This window comes from Galeopterus variegatus, unplaced genomic scaffold (assembly GCF_000696425.1).
Source record: "Galeopterus variegatus unplaced genomic scaffold, G_variegatus-3.0.2 Scaffold1432, whole genome shotgun sequence".
In the NCBI taxonomy this organism is placed as follows: Eukaryota; Metazoa; Chordata; class Mammalia; order Dermoptera; family Cynocephalidae; genus Galeopterus; species Galeopterus variegatus.
In genome coordinates, this window is record NW_007727543.1 from 176101 (window position 1) to 194856 (window position 18756).

The following is an 18756-nucleotide window of genomic DNA, read 5'->3' on the forward strand; positions in this document are numbered from 1 at the left end:
TGCACAGGTATGCTAGGCAAGTCAAGTCTGAACTTCTGTGTTTTGGGTTGACGGTAAGACCATGATCCAACCAACGCTTGTTGTCTGGGCCCGTTGGTACAGAAGGACATGCACATGTGCGTTGACTCTGGATTGAGCTTAGGAGTCCTGGGCATGCTCTTTTTTTTTTTTTTTTTTCCCCTTTTCTTTTCTCTTGCTCTCTGTGATTCTGTTGTAGGGGTGTGTCCTTCAGGTCATAGTTGGCCTGTGGCTATTTCGCTGTTTCAGATCCCGAGCTTTGGACTGAGCCAAGAGGCCACTGCTTTGTTACTCATGTATGTTTTGTTTTGTTTTGTTTTGCCTGAGAGAGAAGTTTCCCCTTGAATGATCATTTTCATGAAATAGCTAAGAGCAAATTACTAGAAAGAGGCTGCAGGTGACCCTTGATTATTATTCTCTCCCTCTGGTGTGACGCAGGACCTTGAGTCAGTCAGCTCTGACCAGAGTTGTGGCTTCAGATGTCTGCTCAGGTGCTGCGTTGGCCTCAGGCGGTGATGTTCCTACCACTGTTTCCATTTAAAGCCATTTATCAGGACTCAAGCTTGCCTTTCTGGTACGAGGAAGAGGGGAAGAAGATTGCAGCAGATAGCTGTGTGTCCTGGTGGGCTTCAGCTTCGGGGTCATTTGATGTGTCAAACCTCACTGGGACAAGTAGCCACATGCTGTGCGTAAAGAGGCAGGTAGTGCATGACATCTATACAGGGGATGCCGCATGTTAGATGCCAGTCCTGTGACAGAAAGGAGTCTTTAGCTGGCTCTTATAAAAAAAAAAAAAAAAAAAAAAGAATTCTTATATCAGATAGGTTTTCTCTGTTTGTAATGAAGTTTTGTTGAAATAAAACACAGAAAAGTACGCAAATCATGAATGTACAACTTGATGAATTTTCACAAACTGAACACACCTGTGTAACCCGCATCCAGATCGTGAAAGAGAACATGACTAGAACTCAGAAGCCGCCTGGTGACCTCTGCCAGTGATGGCATTCGCTCCCATAGTCGCGATCCTGACTTAGTTTTGCCTTTTTTCAAACTTTATGTAAATGCACTCACCAAGTGTATCTTCTTGTTTCTGGTTGCTTTTGTTCACCGTGATGTTCGTGAGATCCATCTGCATTGTTATGTGAGTTGTAGGTCTGTCCCTCATAGTAGTGTGGTATTCTTTCATTTATTCATATTAGCTGTCTTCTCCTGTACATGGGCATTTGGGTAGTTTCCAGACTTTGGCTGTGATGAATAAAGCCGATTCCAATGATCTTATACAGTATATACCTTTTGACATGGGTAGGTTTATACCTAGCAGCAGTATTTCAGATATGTTTGCTTTATTTTTCCTAATGCGTTCGTTTGTTGAGTACATAGTTACTGAGAGTCCACTGGGGGCCAAGCTCTGGGGTGACAGACAGGAAAAGCAAGACAAGCAAGGCCTGGTGTAGGGACAGGGCCAGAGAGAGCCATGGGTGAGGGGCAGCTGTTCCAGATAGGCTGTCAAACGTTGACCTTTAAGCAAATACTTGAAGGATGAGAGCAAGCCAGCAGGTAAGGTGCCTGGGGGGCAGCATTCCACGTGGGGGAAGAGCATGCACAGAGTGCTGACGGAAGTTTCTGCTGGCTCCATAGGGGCCTGGTCGGCACGGAGAAGTCCAAATGTTGTCTAGACCCTATTCAAGCTAATGAAGTAATGGCCTGGGACATTGAACTTTCCTTTGTAGGAGTCAGGAGGGAGGGCTGTCTCTGTTTGTTTTTAAAAAATAATCTGAATGATGGAAGACGGTGCACCACAGTGAATTGTTTCACAGAAACCCCCAGGAGAGGACAAGGCAGCATGTACGGGGACTGTGTTCTGTCCTGTCCACAGCTGGCCCCTGGCCTGGCCTACTGAAAGCACCGTGGGCTGTCCGCTTGATGGAGTTGGCTGGATGTGTTGTTAGGGCCGTCTGTTTTGGAGACCAGTACTACCCAGTGGGTTCCTGGTTTTTAGCCAGTGACTCATCTTCCCCAGACCTTCAGGGTCCAGATTCCCAGGCTGGGAGTTTGCCAGGCACGATAGAGCAGTGCCATGCCTCAGGGATAATATAGGGAAGTCTGTTTAGCCAGAGGGGACACCCTGTTTTTAGGAGAAGGGTGGGGTAGTGCTGTAGGCTGAATAATGAGAGATGTGAGCAGGAGGAAATGGCCCAGGGCTGCGGGTGTGGCTCGTGCCAGCTGGCCCTGGCCTCCCTTCCAGAACTATCAAGTATAAAGCCAGCTTGGTGTGAGGCTGTGGTGGGAATGAGAACCACATGGGGGCTGCAGGCTGGACAGCATCCTCTGGTGCTGTCTCTTTCCCTCTTGCTTTGCCTTGTGTCTCATCTTTAATTAAAATGCCCTTGTTAGGAAGTTTTCTAGCTCTGGTGAAAATCTATCCTGACCACAGAGCTGCCACCCCCATAAGGAGGAGGATGTGGAAGGAGACACTAAAACAATTGCAGACTCCCAAGAATCCCCTCCTTGTTGCACTGGTCGGGGACTGGCTGTGGCCACAAGAGCCCTGTGGCTAGTTGCAGTATCTATTTCCCCTCAGAACAGGGGTGCCTCTTGCTTTTCCCCCAGCCCTGTGTCTCTGGCAGCCCTTTTCTGGACTTCTGCTGATTTTTTTTAATGTTTCTTTCCACTCTCCAATTTAATTAGTGAGTAAAGAAGATAGAAGGCTCTTCAGTGTTTAATAAACTTCTTTCAACTATCTTATGGAGCAAGGCTTCAGTCACCCACTGACTTCCTCTCTTTCTGAGGCCCCCCAACCCTCTCTCTTTCTGACGCCCCCCGACCCCCTGTGGCTGAGGAATTGTAAGGCTGACTCTGTTTCTCTCCTCTGCATCTCTTCCTCCCTTCAAAAATCAAATTGCGGTTCTGTTTTTTGTGTGTGTGAATATGACAATCACTGTTGTTAGCGTACAGGTATCCTAAGCATCTGGGTGGCCTTCATGGGTTTCCCCGCCAGCGGCCGCTGACTTGGTCAGACTCTGGCGCACGGTTGGCACTCACCTAGTTGTTGACTTAAAAAGGGCTTCCAGGTTTTCATTCCTAATGGTTTTCTCTTTAGTTCTCACACAGATCTTCATATCCTGCAGCACTTAGCTTGTAAATGTGAAAGTAAAGTTTGATTTCGGTAGAGTTGTCCTCGTTACCTTTTGTTAATGTGATTTGACTATTTTGAGCATTGATCTGGCTGTTTGACTCATAAGATATAATTAGCTAGAAGTGTTCTTCAGTCTACTAGGGTACCCAGATACTCCCCCCCCACCCCCAGGTACTTTTGTTGCAATTAAATAATCAGAAATTTGGTGTTGTGGAGGATCACTTTTATTCTTACTCACATTAGCAGCCAACTATGGAGCATTCTTGAAATGCTCATTGGAAATGCAAATTCTTCATGCAGTTGGGGAAATGAAGTGGTTCTGGCTGCCAGCACTTACTCTGCATTTTTGCCATTCTTTCTGATGGCTGAGGGGAGGGCTCATGACTAAATCCCTCAGCATCTTTATTATGATTTTGGATTTGTACTCGCTGAGAGGAAGGCTTGGTCCCAGGACGTTAACCCTGTGTTGCCAACTGACAGCATGTGGGTGCCTGTGCGATCGCCCTGAGCGTTTTCACTAGTCTTCTTTTCCCCTCGCCTTAAATGAAACTTTGGATTTCCTCTCTCACTTGCTTTATGGCTGATGAATATACTGGGAAGCTTGTGGTGAGGCGAATGAAATGTGCTAAGCCCTTTCGCCCTTTGACTTAGCAGTAGCAGTATGCACTGTTTCCTTTTTGCCTTAGAAGGTTCCTCTGGTTCGCTCTCTTTTCTCTCCTGGGAGTCTTCTCTCATTTTTCCCATCTGCAGAATCCTTGGCCTCATGCATGATGGAGATAAAGGAATTCCTGTGCAGCATGGATGGGGAAGTGGCTCACTCTTGTCGACTGTTTCAGAGAAAGAGAACGAGCCATGACAACCTTATGGAGGGGGTTAAAAACATCATCCTCTCCCCTAGTCAGGCCACTGACATTCCTTTTTCTGAAAGTGAGAATTTTACTTGTAAGACGACTCCTATCATCTGTGGCTCTAGAGACCATCAGGTTGTGTGTGGAGCGTTCAGCCTCTGACCTAAGCTGTGCTCTTCCATGGAGCTGTGTGTACAGCTGGAGCCAGTAGAGAAGCTTTGGGTGATGGCAAGGTGCTCGTGTGTTTTCTCTATCCACAAACAGTGGCTTAATACTGAGTCTGTCCCCTAAGCTGGAGTGGTGGGCTGATTTCATTGTTGTTAAGTATTATGAAAGTTCAAAGTCCTTATATGTACAGTTGCAGCTGTGCTATTTTCTTTCTTTTACTTTTATTGTAAAGCTTATTTTTTTTCCTTCCCCTTTTTGGCTTATACATTTTTGCCAAATAGAACATAGAATTGGAAATGAAGCTTCTGAGTTTGTCCTTAGATTGGTGACCGAGTAGAACCATAGGGTTTCAGAGTTGGAGATCATGGAATCCAGTAACTCTGTGTTTCATTTCTGTGGACTGTGAGGTCACTGGGGACTGTTCTGGTGGGTGGCGATGTGGAGAGACAAGCTGCTTTCAGCACTGTTCCTCTTTCCGGTGGAAATGTGAGAGGGCTTTGAGAGAACTGGTGGGAAATGCCCCGTCAGGGGTATTATGGTGAGAGAGACTGGCACTAGGCCTGGAGAGCTGGAGAATTAGTGGTTGAACCCAGTTAGGGGTTGCAGAACCTCCGAAACAAGACAGGCTCTCTGACTAGTGACAATGAACCAGAGACCCAGGAAGGTCAGTTGGTATGTCCAGACCATGCAATCCATCAGGGGGAGAATTAGGACTCATTCCTGCTGCCTCTTACATTTCAGTAAGAGTTTCTCACCCTCGGCACCACTGACGTTTTAGGCTGGATGATTCTTCATCGTGGGGGCTGTCCTGTGCATCATAGGATATTTAGCAGTGTCCTGGCCTCCACCCCTAGATGCCAGTAGCAGCCCTTCCCCTTCACGTGTGATAGACAAAAATGTCTCCAGATGTTGCCAAATGCCCCTGAAGGGAAAATTTGCTCCCAGTTGAGAACCACTGCTTTAGATGTATATGATGCCCCTTGGAATTCCTAAACACAACATTTATATTAGCATGGCTCCCTTTCCCCTTTTGCTTTGGAATGTAGAATACACAGCTAAAATATTTAGTATTTATCACAGCTCTTATAGTAGCTAACACTGGCTCAAAGGTTATTTATAGGAAAGTTGTCAACATAGTTCTGAATCAACATAGGTCTGAACTGGACTGCATTGTGTTTGGATTGACAGTGTCCCTTAAATGGATTTGATCTTAGTTTTAGTCTTTATTTTGAGATTTTAGATGCTGATGATACTGGCTCTGTTGGCTTGTCTCCACTAAGCAGCTCATACTTTCAATTTTTGCAAATAGCTGTGAATGGGGACAGAATGTAGGTGGGTGGGGATGAAGTCAACACACACTGAAGGCCAAAGACACTTTGGCAATCTGAAAGCCAGTGAAGAATTAGGCCCCCGTTTTGTGAACCTGGGGTCAAGCCTGAGGGAGGACACTCACCAATTTAAACCTATCTCAGTACAGAGCAGATGTGTGGGCAGATTTTAAAATCACCCATGGCCTTATGAGTTGAGTGGCTGTGAACTGTATGGATGCAAAGAGGCAAAGAGATGCAGGTTAGAGACCTGGACTCTGTACCTGAGCCTGCCTACAACTTTCTTGGTCAAGTCACCCAATATATTTGGGCAGTAGGTTCCTTGTCTATAGAAGAAAGGGCAGAGAGAAAATTTTAGCTTCTTGTACAGGGGTAGAGTGCTGAGTGTGCTTAGATTTATGAAACCACAGGATAAACCTAAGACATCTTATTGGAGCCTTAATCTTACTCAGGAAATTTGGAAGACAAAAAGAAAAAATGATTTTCGTATGAAAGTGAGCATGCACATATCGAATAAATGCAAGATTTTGTATGGCATGAAACCAAGCTAGAACACAACTTCATAAATGAAATGAAGGAAACCTCATGCTTGTAGCGAATGGCTTCCCAGTGCTGGGCGGCCCACCCCCTCCTTCTCTCCCTAGTGAAATTCTGGCTGAGAGCTTGAGAATTCCTGGGTGGTGGGATCTCCGAAATTCCTTCCGCATCTACGATTTCTGGTTGGAGCAGAAATATACATCCTTGGCATAGAATCTTGGGTAAGTTTACACTCCTGTCACCAGAGAGGGCCTTAGAAAGAATGACTAACAATAATAAAGGTTGTTTACTTTAAGAATCCAGGCCCAGGAAACTTACTTTAAGTTTTCCTTCCCTCCTTTTGGTATAATCAGAAAGCGTTTGGCTTCCATTCTGCAGGAATGTGAGCCTGTAACCAAAAAGGAGAACTGGATGGACCTCGTTTTGGTGTAGTACCTTGAGAGCTTAAACACTGTTACCTGGGGCTGGCCCGGTGGCGCACTGCTACAGTGCGCCGCTTGGGAGCGCGGCGGTGCTCCTGCCGAGGGTTCGGATCCCACATACAGACCAGCCGCTCACTGGCTGAGCGAGGTACGGGTGCAACACCGAGGGTTGCGATCCCGTTGCCGGTCATGAAAAAAGACAAAAAGGAAAAACAAAAAAAAACCACTGTTACCTAAGAGTTTGCCAAATCTAGGAAATGTGCTGGAGGGATAGCATACTGGTTTAAATTTCTTTGAAATACCTGTAACAGAATGGTGCCAAGGGGGTTGGCTTGTGGGGTCAGTGTGAAAGTTAAAATATCTGACTTCCCCCTCAGCTGGGATTTGGTGAGCTGGGGAAAGTTAGGATGTTAAGACTCCATCCAGTCAGGTTTTGTTTCTGAAATTATTTGATGTTAGAAAGGAGTTGTTTTTCACTGTTTATATTCATGTTGGGTCTTGAGAAACTAACGTCAAAGGTTTCTGATGGACACTTATCCCCGTGCTGTTTTCTCCAGAGAAATAAGGCCAGTGCAAAAAAAACCCACTGTTACCTAAGAGTTTGCCAAATCTAGGAAATGTGCTGGAGGGATAGCATACTGGTTTAAATTTCTTTGAAATACCTGTAACAGAATGGTGCCAAGGGGGTTGGCTTGTGGGGTCAGTGTGAAAGTTAAAATATCTGACTTCCCCCTCAGCTGGGATTTGGTGAGCTGGGGAAAGTTAGGATGTTAAGACTCCATCCAGTCAGGTTTTGTTTCTGAAATTATTTGATGTTAGAAAGGAGTTGTTTTTCACTGTTTATATTCATGTTGGGTCTTGAGAAACTAACGTCAAAGGTTTCTGATGGACACTTATCCCCGTGCTGTTTTCTCCAGAGAAATAAGGCCAGTGCCTGGCAGACAGCAAAGGAACCCCTGCGAATGAAGCGCTTGTCCAGAAAATGGCTGCTGTAACCATTTGTCCACAGTTACCTTTTGTGGGGCAACTTTGCTATATGATGTAATAAAGATAATTGATAATGTTTTCATGAAAGAAGGAGTAGGTGGTAGTGGGGTTTTTCTTTGTCTTTTCTTGGCATGTAATTAAACAGAGATTGGACCAAATGAGAAATGTTGGAAAGAAGATTCCAGAGGCGTCTTGAGTGGGGTCAGATATTGCTTCCTTATTTTATTTGGAGCATGTAAGCAGACTTCTCATCTGACATGAGTGAGAACATTGCCATTTCTATCTGTTTATAAGCAAATGCGTTTTCTTTTTTTTTTTTTTTTTCCTTTTTGTCTTTTTTCGTGACCGGCAACGGATTACAATGAATCAGAGCAAAAAATGTGTGAGTGGAGGTGTCTCAAAATAAATATATGGCTTTTGGGTGGATTTATAAATTTCTTTCATAGTGCTACTTACCCAGAATCTGCTCTTTATACAGAAAAGTGTGCCCTTGCATTCTGAAGTCCCGTGTTCTTTAATTGGTCCCAGAGGAACACTGGAGTTTGGTTGTTCATCCATTGGGAAATAGAGCCTGAATAGATGGGCCGATGCGATTGAATGCTTCGTGCTGGTGGAGTGTGTGAAGAAAAATGATCCCTTTGTTCAGGCTGCTCGTGTGCTTGGCTTGACTCTGGAACTGGCATTTTGAGAGCCACCCACAAGCAACTTGAAGTGTTAAGGCAATTTGTAGGTGTTTGAGTCCTCCACGTCTACTAAGGTTTATGTGGGATGCTATATATAGGGCACAAAGGTAGAGGCAGTGACTCCCTTGTCTTCCAGGAACTCGTTCTAGTGAGGGGGAGAGGCACCCAGAAGGCAGCCCGCTGGCATGAGGTTTCTGACAATGGGACAGAGATTGGGAGGATCCGAGGGGTCATTTGGAGCCTGGGGGGATGTGATCTGGGCTTTGGGGGAAAGAAGATTTGTAACAGATGTGGTGGGGAGGGGCTGTCCTGGAAGGAATGACTTGTGCACAGACCCCGAGTGGGTGAGTAGGAAGGCAGGATGTGGTGGTGGCAGGGGAATCCCAGACACCAGACATGGGGACTGATACATGTGTCTGTAGTGAGGAAGGTGGGAATAGGGGCTGAGTCAGGGGAAGTCAGATGAGAGTCTAAAGAGGAAAGGCCCCCTAGCCCAAGTAAGGGATTTGAACTTTATCCTGAGCGCAGTGAGGAAGGTGGGAATAGGGGCTGAGTCAGGGGAAGTCAGATGAGGGTCTAAAGAGGAAAGGCCCCCTAGCCCAAGTAAGGGATTTGAACTTTATCCTGAGCGCAGTGGAAAATGTCATGCACAGGGGAGAAGGAAGAAAGGAGGTGGAAAAAACCATATTTCGAGCAGGGCAGAAAGGCCCAAGAAGGAAGAAAAGACCTGTGTGTCAGGTTCTCCTCCCTGGGCTGTGGTCTGGCTGATTGATGGCGAAGCTGGGCTGCCCACATGTGCTAGACCTTTAGGAAAGACAGTTGGATTTTCCCTTGTATCTTTATTACAGTCTTGAGTTTTCAAACCTGCATGTGAGATCATTGAATTATGCTGGACTCTTAGGGAAGAGGTCCAATCACCGTTCTCCCTCCCCAGACTGTCGTTGGTAGTAGTCACCTGCCAAATCTTCTGTAAAGAGTCGTCTTTCCCCTCTTCTCCCCCTTTCCTTATTGTAAGTCTCCTGGGCACCTAGTAAGTGCCGGGGGTGGCAGAAGGAAAGGCAGTCCTAGGGACTTTGGCAGATAGGTGAGACAGATGACTCCAGGACAGTGTTAAGAGGCTGTGGAGGGTTTTCCCTGAGAAGGACATTGCAAGGGAGCTGCCTAAGATTGTGGCTGGCGAAGACCACCCAGCTGCGGGAGGTGACACAGGTGACTGCTGACTTCAAAAAATTCTATCTTCACGTGGGATCTAAAGCTTCTTTCAAATGGTGTAGCCTCTAAGTGTGGTAAAGATTTTGGGTTTTTTGTTTAGTCTCCTGTCTGCACCCCTGCACCACTTTGGGGCAGAACAAAGATGATTTTATTATGTTGTGGAAACATTTAATAAAGAAATCCTTCATCCATATGTGTCAAGTATTGCCTATAGAGTAAGTTAATAATGCCCTAAAATTACTTTTGCTACTTTAAAAAATGTATATAGGGGCTACTGGGACTAATGAAATATTCATTTAAGAGCATTTTTGTCTTGATATATCCCCTCTAGGGATTCCAAAAGAACAATGACTATTCTGTTTTGAGGAGGTGTCTGCAAAACTTGTAGACCTCACAAGGTACTTCTTTTGTCCTCTGCCAGTGCTTAGCACATGGCCTGGCACTTAGGTGTACGATAAATAGATGGTGTGGGGCTGTGTCCCAGAGCTCATGCACACATCTCACCCTGATCCTGTAGGATTGCATGCAATTCCCAGTGTCCAGCATCTGCCGCAGGCCACTCTCAGGGCAGCTGGCATGATGATATTGGGGGTAGGGGCACCGTGAGGCCTGGAGCACGTGGCCTTTTTCTGCCCCCATTCTCGGAAGCATGTGAGGGTCCTGCTAGATTGAGTCACCAGGAATTAAAGTTTAGCACAGTGTAGTGCCCTAGAGATGCAGGGATGTTATCAGAGGATCCACTTTCAGTCCTGGGCCAGGCCTCTTGATTAAAAGGAATGAGCCGGTGGATGTAGTGACTAATGCCTGAGGATAAGCCAGGGTCTCACTCTTGCAGAGTTTCAGCCCCCTCCTTGGCTGAGGAGCCCAGGTCGGCAGATTGTCTGGGTTAGACATCAAAGAACTACCTTTGGAATCTGTTTCCTGACTTGGCCATCCTCCCGCATGGGTCCCATCGGGTGGAAACAGTGACTGTGTCTGTAAGTGAGAGCTCAGAATTTGAGAAGGACCCTCTTATGCACAGTCTCGGTGGGAGAGGGGCATGAGATCATTTTGTTCCCATGTTAGTTCCTGAAACCCTTTGTCCTTCTGGAATTGGCAGGCCCTGACTTTCCCTGAGCTCTTAGTAGTGGTTTCCCTGTAAAGCTATTGTTTTGAGTCAATCAAGAAGAATGTTGGGCTTGCATGTGCGTGTGTGTGCTCGAACGCACGCACGCGCACACACACACACACACACACACGAAAGCCATGCCCATATTGAGCTCAGGAAAGACAGCAGAATCCAGTGACATGTTTTACTTTTGAGGAAGGTGACACATTAGAGAGTGGGTTTTGTATTCTTAATGTGGTTTTTACTTTTGTACACTGTAGACTTGAGCTAGGAGAAGAGCAGAAGAGACTTTGAGCAAGAGATGAGGGACTAACATACTTCCTTCATTAGGCATGTGCTGCTCCTGTGCTTCAGCCCTGCACTGGGTATGAGGTACAGCCTATCCAAAACCAGGTGAAAATGTTGTTTGATGTCATAGAGCCAGTTTTTGGCTGTTGTAACTAAATAAAAATGACAGCTTTTTCTACTAGTGAGATTACAAAAAGTTGTTTGGATGACATGCTCTTGCTCAAGTTATTAGGAAAGCAGCGTGCTTGTCTTATTTGGTCGATAATATTGGTAAGTGTGGGAGGGGCGAGGCATCGAGATGCACTGGTCATGTCTGCATGCCTTTACCCTGTTGCTCTGGCCAGTGGATGGCCTGACCATTTATTGAATAAACAGAATTCTCATGAGGAATGTTTGTGTGCAGCTGAGGACGGACGTGGCCCAGTGTTCCTCCAGTCTCTGCAGAAGTGTCTTGTTCTTTGTTCCTTTGCTAGCTGTTAAGGATAACTTAATGAGATTGTTCCTGGTAACAGAACGTACCTCAGGAAATAGGCCTGCAGAGCGTGTAAGAGGAAAGAGCATTGGGTTCGCAGAATCCCACATTGCTTTTCCCAGACTGATGGGCAGCGTCGGAGATCTGCGTGGCATTAGCCCAGAGCACAGGACTGTCCCAGGGTGTGGACTTTAAAAATGAAAATGTATTTATAGAGGGTTCTCTGGGGCCAGACTTCTCACTGTTCCTTGTCAGGCCGCACCCCTTGACAAGCTCTGGGCTCATGTCAGTTTTATTGGTGAGTCTTAAACTAGGGCTGAGAAGAATTTCAAGAATAACTCTTGGAGGTCCCTGTCACTGACAAATCTTTTTTTAATGCTTTATTGTGATATGCATACAGAGAGTATATAAAATGTATAGGTATAGTTTAAAGAGTAAAATGAATTCCCATGGAGTCAACAACCCGTTTATAAATATAAACTTAGCTTCCCATCCCCTCAGAGGTGACAAACATTTCAACATTTTGTTTTAGCTGATTTTTGCTTTTCTTAATTCTAGTACCTGTGTGTGCATTTCTTGACAACATGTACATTTGCTTATCATTATTTTAGTTGTGAAAAACTGGATACCAAGCACAAACCTAGCTTTGTAAGGGAAGGTCCCTGTTGAAATGGCGAGATGAAGGGTCCCAGGAGGAGCAGAGGGCTAGAAAAGAGTTGGGGGCTTTATTAACTGAAGAGTCCTTTTCTCACCATCAGTGTTACAATAAGCCACTTTCCTCACTGGTCCCACACACTTTCCTTGTGTGTCCCTTTGTAAATGGGGTTGCCATTCACAACTCCATTTACAAAGGGATTGTAGGAGGTTCAAAGAGAATTATAAAAGAAGACTCCTTATAACATGTTAATTTAGCAGGGGTCCTTAACATGAGATACAGAGCAAAATTCCAGGGAGCTCATGAATCCCTGGAAACTGAATGCATAACTTTCTCTATGTTCTCCTTTTGGGTGAAAGGGCCCATCATATTTTCAGAGGAGCATGTGACCCTACTCTACCCTCTTACCTCCTCAATAAGAATAAGGAATAATCTGGACATTATGGTAGGGTTTTTTGATTTTGTTTTTTAAATAGATCCTGGGACTGTTGAAGGTTCGAAATACACTTGGTTTGCCCACATCAGAGTCTTGGTTGGCTTCTTAGTTTGAGAATGTCTAACTGTTGAAAGACACTGAAATGAGCAGTATCTTATACCCTGACTTGTTGGGGTGGAATCCTTGGCCATGCTGTGGATGGTCTAGCAGCCTCTGCATTTTTTCTGAAATCTGCATCTGCCTCTCTTGACCCAGAATAACTAGAATGTGAAATGGAAAGAAAAAAAAAAAAAGAAAAAGAAAAAAACTGGAACGGTTGCTGTAGTTTCAAAACAAATGACCTCATCTGCCTAAATTCTACTTTATGTAAGAGAAACCCTAACTTTTACCTTATAAATAATAATGGACCTTTGGGGAAACAGATCCAAATACCATTTAGTGAGGGTGGGGGCAGATTTGTCACTGCTGGAGTGAACTCCCTAGAGACAGAATGCAACCATTGTTAGGCCAACTTAGTTGTAGTTTCCTAAGAGATATGTTCATTTAAATTTATGATGACCGATATTCCCTTCTTCAAAGTAGGCAAGTAATTATACTTTGCATAAGCCGACTTCATGTGAAGTATTTTCAGTTCTATTCCAGAAGTGTAAAGGAATTTTAGAATTTTGTAGTTGAAGGACACCTGAGGTTTATGTGGCCCACGCTCCTCAGTTTACAGGTGAGCTGGCTGAAGGTCTCCAGGGTTAGGTGCGATGAGCCCCAGCTTGCATCGATTTGTCAGGCCAGCTGGAACTAGCATCCAGGAGGAAGAGGCAACTGTTTAAATGATTATGTTTAAATACGTAATTAGATGAAGATTTAATAAAACAGCCAAACCATAATCAGAAGCCTTGTTTCCTAGAGAATTAGCATTTTGATCATCCATTCACTTCGCCAGAATGAAACAAGGGCAACAGTCTTAGGCTACCAACCTTTGAAATGTACTAAAGTCTATGATCTTAGAGGGTTTTCTGGGAGGGGTTCTGGTCTGGGGGTCTGTAAACCTGATGTATGGAAAAGTTTTCCTTCTCGCTCTGTGGTGTTCTTTACATCTCGTAAATTCAGATTTTTTTAAAAAGTCTTTAGGTTTTCCGTCTAACTTTTTTTGATTTTTCTCCTGCTCAAATGTGAATAGTTCTGTTTCTTCTTTAACTTTGTTTTTGAAGAAAACCAGGAGTTTCAGTTTGGCTGGTGCAAGTTTTTTGGGATTAAGGAGAGAGAACTAGAGGAACGGTTAAGATTTGGAACTGCAGGCTGCTCTGTCTCTTCTTCTCAGTTAAGAGCCAGACAGAATAAGAATAACATTTGCTTAGAACTGAGTTTTCTTAGGAAGGTAATTTGCAGGTAAAAGTTAAGCTTTATAGACTTGATTCTGCAATTCTGTTTCTGGCCTTGCCATTCCTCGCTGCTAATTTTGGGCAAGGCCTGTCTTCTGAATCTTGGCTTTTCTCGTCTGTAAAAAGAGAGGCTTGGACCTGATTATTTCCAAGGGCCCTTTGCAGCCATATGTCTGGACTCCACGTTGGGGGATTTGCAGGGAGAGACTGCTCCAGAGGTGCTGCTGGTGGGATGCTGTCCCTTCCCAAAATTGAAGGCAGAGGGATTGCCAGCTGTGTCTCTGCAGTGCTCTGAGACCTCTAACCCTATGTGACATTTTCCTTTTCCACTCTTGTTATTATCTGAAGCCCGTGTGCCTGTACTGACCCATGTCATTTGTGTCTTCTCTGCCAGTGTGCTGCTGCAGGGTAACATCTGGACTGGGCTCCCTGCCCCTCGGATGCTCAGCTGCCCATAAGTTCCTGTATCAACTTGCTGAAGACAGTGAGTAGTCTCCTCCTTTCTACTTGACAAGCGACTCTCAACCTGTGGATTCTCTGCCCCTCGGATGCTCAGCTGCCCATAAGTTCCTGTATCAACTTGTTGAAGACAGTGAGTAGTCTCCTCCTTTCTACTTGACAAGCGACTCTCAACCTGTGGATTCTCAGGGTTGGAGGGGTTGTGGCCAGTGTTACAGAGTCTAACCGGGTCTGGCTGCTGGACCCCTTCCCTCTACAGCCAGCCTCTCTCACACCGAGGAGGTGGCAGCTGTGACTTCAGGCATGGCTTTTCTGTCCCCCCGCAGCAGTCATAATGTTCGTGGGCCTTCTGAATCTGCCTCCTTGGAGCTTCTTTGTTCCATGGCCAGAGCCAAACATACAATTGCTGATGCTCTTCTAAGCCGTGTCATTCAGTCCCCTCTTTCACAGTTCTCCAGCCACAGTGGCCGTTCTTTACTGGCTTGCGGGAAAACACTCTTTATGGTGACAAATGCAGGTGCCTGCCCTCACCTTGACATCCGCTTCCCTGATGTGTGCCTCCTTGCCCATCGTGTTTCATTGCCACCCCCTGTCGAGAGGCCTTATCTGACCACCTTATTTAAATAAGTGTGCCCCTACCCCCAGGTGTTTTCTCTCTCAGCTCCTTGCTCGCATATTTCTTTGCACTTGTGACAGGATAGGTCTGTTCAGTCAGTTGATAGATGGCCTGTTCATCTGTTTATTCATTCAACACATATTTGTTGAGTATTTACTATGTTCCAGTGGCTAAGATGGGCACAGTCTGTGCTGTCATGGAACTTCCAATTCACGAAGAAAGATGAGATCAAGTAACAACCTAAGTAAACTATCACAACCCCTAACTGGGTAGACTGCTTTGTTCCAAACACGCTGAAGCAGTGCCACCTAGGCATCTTGTTAAAACATGGTTCCTGATTCAGTAGGTCTGGGTGGGGCCTGAGGTTCTGCCCTTCTAACCAGTTCCAGGTGATGCTGATGCTGCAGGTTTATAGACCACACTGGAAGGAGTAAGGCTCTAAAGTTCTTGATGCAACAAGATTTGTACTTGAGTGTGACTCCTGGTGAGAACTGCCTTGGTGTGTGTGTGTGTGTAAGGCCACCAGAGACCCAGCAGCCTTTTGGTCTCCTCCAGCCGTGAGAGACTGAGAAGTATGGGAACCTGTCAGCATCAATTGTATCTGTGTGCTTGTACCTCATTGTGGTTATTGTAGGTTGTGGTTTTGCTCTTGAACCCTCCCTTAAATATTATGCCTTTCAGATTCATGCAGCGAAATCCTTTGGGTCTCTATAGGGTGCACACTGTGTAAATCAGCATTTCTGAAAAGATGGGAGGGTGTCTGAAAGGGTGTTTTTATTTCTAAGAGCAGGCTGTGTCAGCGGGGCTCACGTGGCACTTGTAGTGGGGTGTTGAGAAGAGAGATCATATTGAAAGCTACGAACTGACTGCAGAAACCTTAGAGCTAGTAGAGCGAGGGTGTGAGGGGAACGGGAAGGCAGGGCTCAGGGCACCACTGTGAAAGGGGAGTCTGGAGTCCAAGCAGTGAATTGGCCCCACGGTTGTGCTCTTGACATATGGGTGTCTTGTCTTAGGCTCAGCACTACCAAGCTGCTGCAGTGGACCCTTTCAAAAATCTTTAGTGTTTGTGAGCAGCTAAATCAATTCTCCACCTGAAGAGTTAACAGTTCTAGCAGGCGTTTATGGAGTACTTACAGTGTACTAGGCGTTGGGCTAAGTGCCTGGCACACGTTCTTGTAACTTAACCCTCCCTGCAGCCCGGGAGGCAGGTGCAGCCACTGTTGCATGGAGAACGAGACTGTGGTGCAGGGATGAAGGAATTCGCCCCAGGTCACACACGGAGAGTGTCAGAGTCAGGATCCAGCCTGGACTGTTGGGCCTCGAGTGGGGCTCATCCTCCTTTTAGCTTTTACCACCTGGATTATGGCTAGGATGGGATTTTACCATGAGTGGCGAGACTAGGTTGCTGATCAGTTGCAACCCAGGTTATTTCCTTCCCTCTTATCCTCCTCCAGCGTATCCCCAGATATGGCCCTTCCCTGTGGGCAACTTTAAAATGTTGCTTCTGTAGCTCTTTGGCCCCTTGACTTAAGGGAGGAACTTGGACAATGTGGGGCAGAAACGAATAAGGAAGAGAGAGTGCGTGTTCATTCTGGAGGCGGATTTCTTGCTCTGCCTCTGTGGGAGCAGTTCTCTGGGTGACTGATTTTGTTGGTGGTCTGGAGTTCCAGTGGTATGACCTAGTCCTCGATGGCTCACAGCTGGGAGGGAGGAGGCGAGGGGTGAGGGGCCGATTCAGTGTGTTCTGAAAACCATTTTCTGTCCACTGTGTGGGATTTCTGTATCAAAGACAACCTTCAAATGACCTCGCTCTGCTCAGGGTTATTTTGTCTATTCTGTATCAGATATAGAGTTCTAGCACCTTCTGGGTTTTATGTTTTCCATTAGGCTTCTCAATTTCGGTTTCATGTATGTGCTCAGTTCTGGGTTGGGCTAAGCCACTTACCACATACAGAATTAAGTCGAACCCATTTAGCCAGGCTTCTATGACTAGGTACGCACTCCAATTCTTACATGTTAGTCAATGGCAGACAGGAGCTGTGCTATTACTCTTGTATTGCAAACTCTGTTACTAAATCCATGCCTATATCTCCCTCCTGGAATGTTGCGATGCCCATCCAGTGATGGGTTGGAATCAGATCTCAAAGGTGTCTCTTTCTTGCTGCTTTAGACTCTGCGGGTTAAAGCTGTTTTTCCTTCCAAAGTCAAGGCTTCAGAACTAGTGGGAGTTGGGTTTAACTCCCAGCCGTGTAGTGTGATGACATTATGCCTTTGTGCATTTACCTGGGCCTCAGTTTCTCATAGAGGCACCAATGACTAGTAACCTCTATGCTCTGGGCCTGTTTGCTCAAGCAAAAGGAGGGAGATGATTTTTACTCCATGGGGTTGTTTTAGATATATGCTATTAGACTACTGCATTCTTATCCTGGCCATTCATCCTCCAAGGACTGAGAAGTGTCCCCTTCCACTTATGTCTGGCTGTTCCCTTTACTGGAGCACTTTCCCATTCAAAAAGCCAACTTCTTTGTCTTTAGACACTGAACCCCTTGAGGGCAGGGATTCTGCTTCATCCGTCCTGGTATCCCAGGGCACAATGCTGGACCTTGGGCTGAATGGACATTTGTTAAATAAACCCAAGAAAGGAACATCTTCCTTCCATTATGCTTACTAAAGCCAACCTAGCTGAAGAGCGATGACTGCTTGCTGCTGCTGAATCCTTGAGCAAGCCCTAGGCAGAGTAACGGTGGTCAAATTGGTCTGCTGCAGTTACGTGCCTGCAGGCATGACGAAAATAGACGGTAGGTGTTTCCTTGCCTTTGGTGGACTTCGCGAGTAAAGACATCTTGGGGTCTTCAGTTATTTGGGATAATTGGAGAGAGCATATGGGGTGAAGATGTTGGATGAGTATCTAAAAAAAAAAGTTCTTTCCTCTCGCACAGGTTGTTTGTATTTCTTTAAAATGTCTTCTTTACAAAATTATGAAAATAACTTACAACCTGCTTATTTTTTTTAAAAAGACAAAGAAAGAAAAAGGCTTATAAAAAGAGAAAGCAGCTTTCCTCATAATGGTGTCATCACACTGGTAGCCCCAGTCCAGCCTTCTGGGCCTGTGCTGCCTGCCTTTGGGTTGCCAGACTTGGGACTGTCCCTTCTTATTGTGGGCTGCTCTTTTCTTCTTTTTCTGTGTGGTTTTTTTTTTTTTTTTAATCACTATGCAGTATAGATTTTAGCTTGCTGGGGACAGAGACACAAGCCCTTTTCCCTTCAGCTGCATTGCTCAGCAGTATTCATATACTTAATGTTTTGCCTTCTTTGCCTCCTGTCTCTTCCTTAAGGGAGGTTTCTCGGCCATTCTCCCCACTTCAAAAGGTCTCAAGCCCAGAGCCAGCACTGCTCACAAGGCAGGTGGAACGGGGGGCACAGAAGGATTTGCCTGCAGCCTATGGTCGAATACCTGTAGGTAACCCCATTCCAATAAACCAGGGTGTTCCAATCCATTTATTATTTTATTACTTTGTCTGAAATTATGGGTGCATAATGACATCCTATCACAACTTTCTTTAAAAAAATATTTTTTATTGATACATTGTACATATTTATGGGGAACAGAGTTATATTTCCATACATGTGTACAAAGTGTGATGATCAAACCAACCTCTCCCTATTCCCCATTCTGCTTCCCCTTCCCATCCTCTAGTAACCACAATTCTACTCTCTACTTTTATTTATTTTATTTATTTATTTTTTTGTCTTTTTGTCTTTTTCCGTGTCCGGCAACGGATCGCAACCCTCAGTGTTGCCCCCGTACCGGACCGGGGACCGGCAACGGGATTGCAACCCTCGGTGTTGCTCCCGCGCCTCGCTCAGCCAGTGAGCAGGAACCGGTCTGTATGTGGGATCCGAACCCTCGGGCGGGAGCGCCGCCATGCTTCCCAAGCGGCGCACTTATCCAGTGCGCGACCGGGCCGGCCCCGCAAGTTATTTTTTATATATATATATATATATAT

General features: G+C 45.6%; 1 protein-coding gene across 1 annotated transcript in view; it reads left to right on the top strand.

The window, feature by feature from the left end:
* Positions 1-14213: 14213 nt before the first annotated feature.
* LOC103593867 (talin-2-like) overlaps positions 14214-18756 on the top strand; it is a gene marked incomplete at its 3' end in the record, with an annotated part of 205365 nt that continues 200822 nt past the window's right edge. Inside the window, exon 1 of the mRNA XM_008576961.1 lies at positions 14214-14266. The remainder of the gene's footprint in view (positions 14267-18756) is intronic.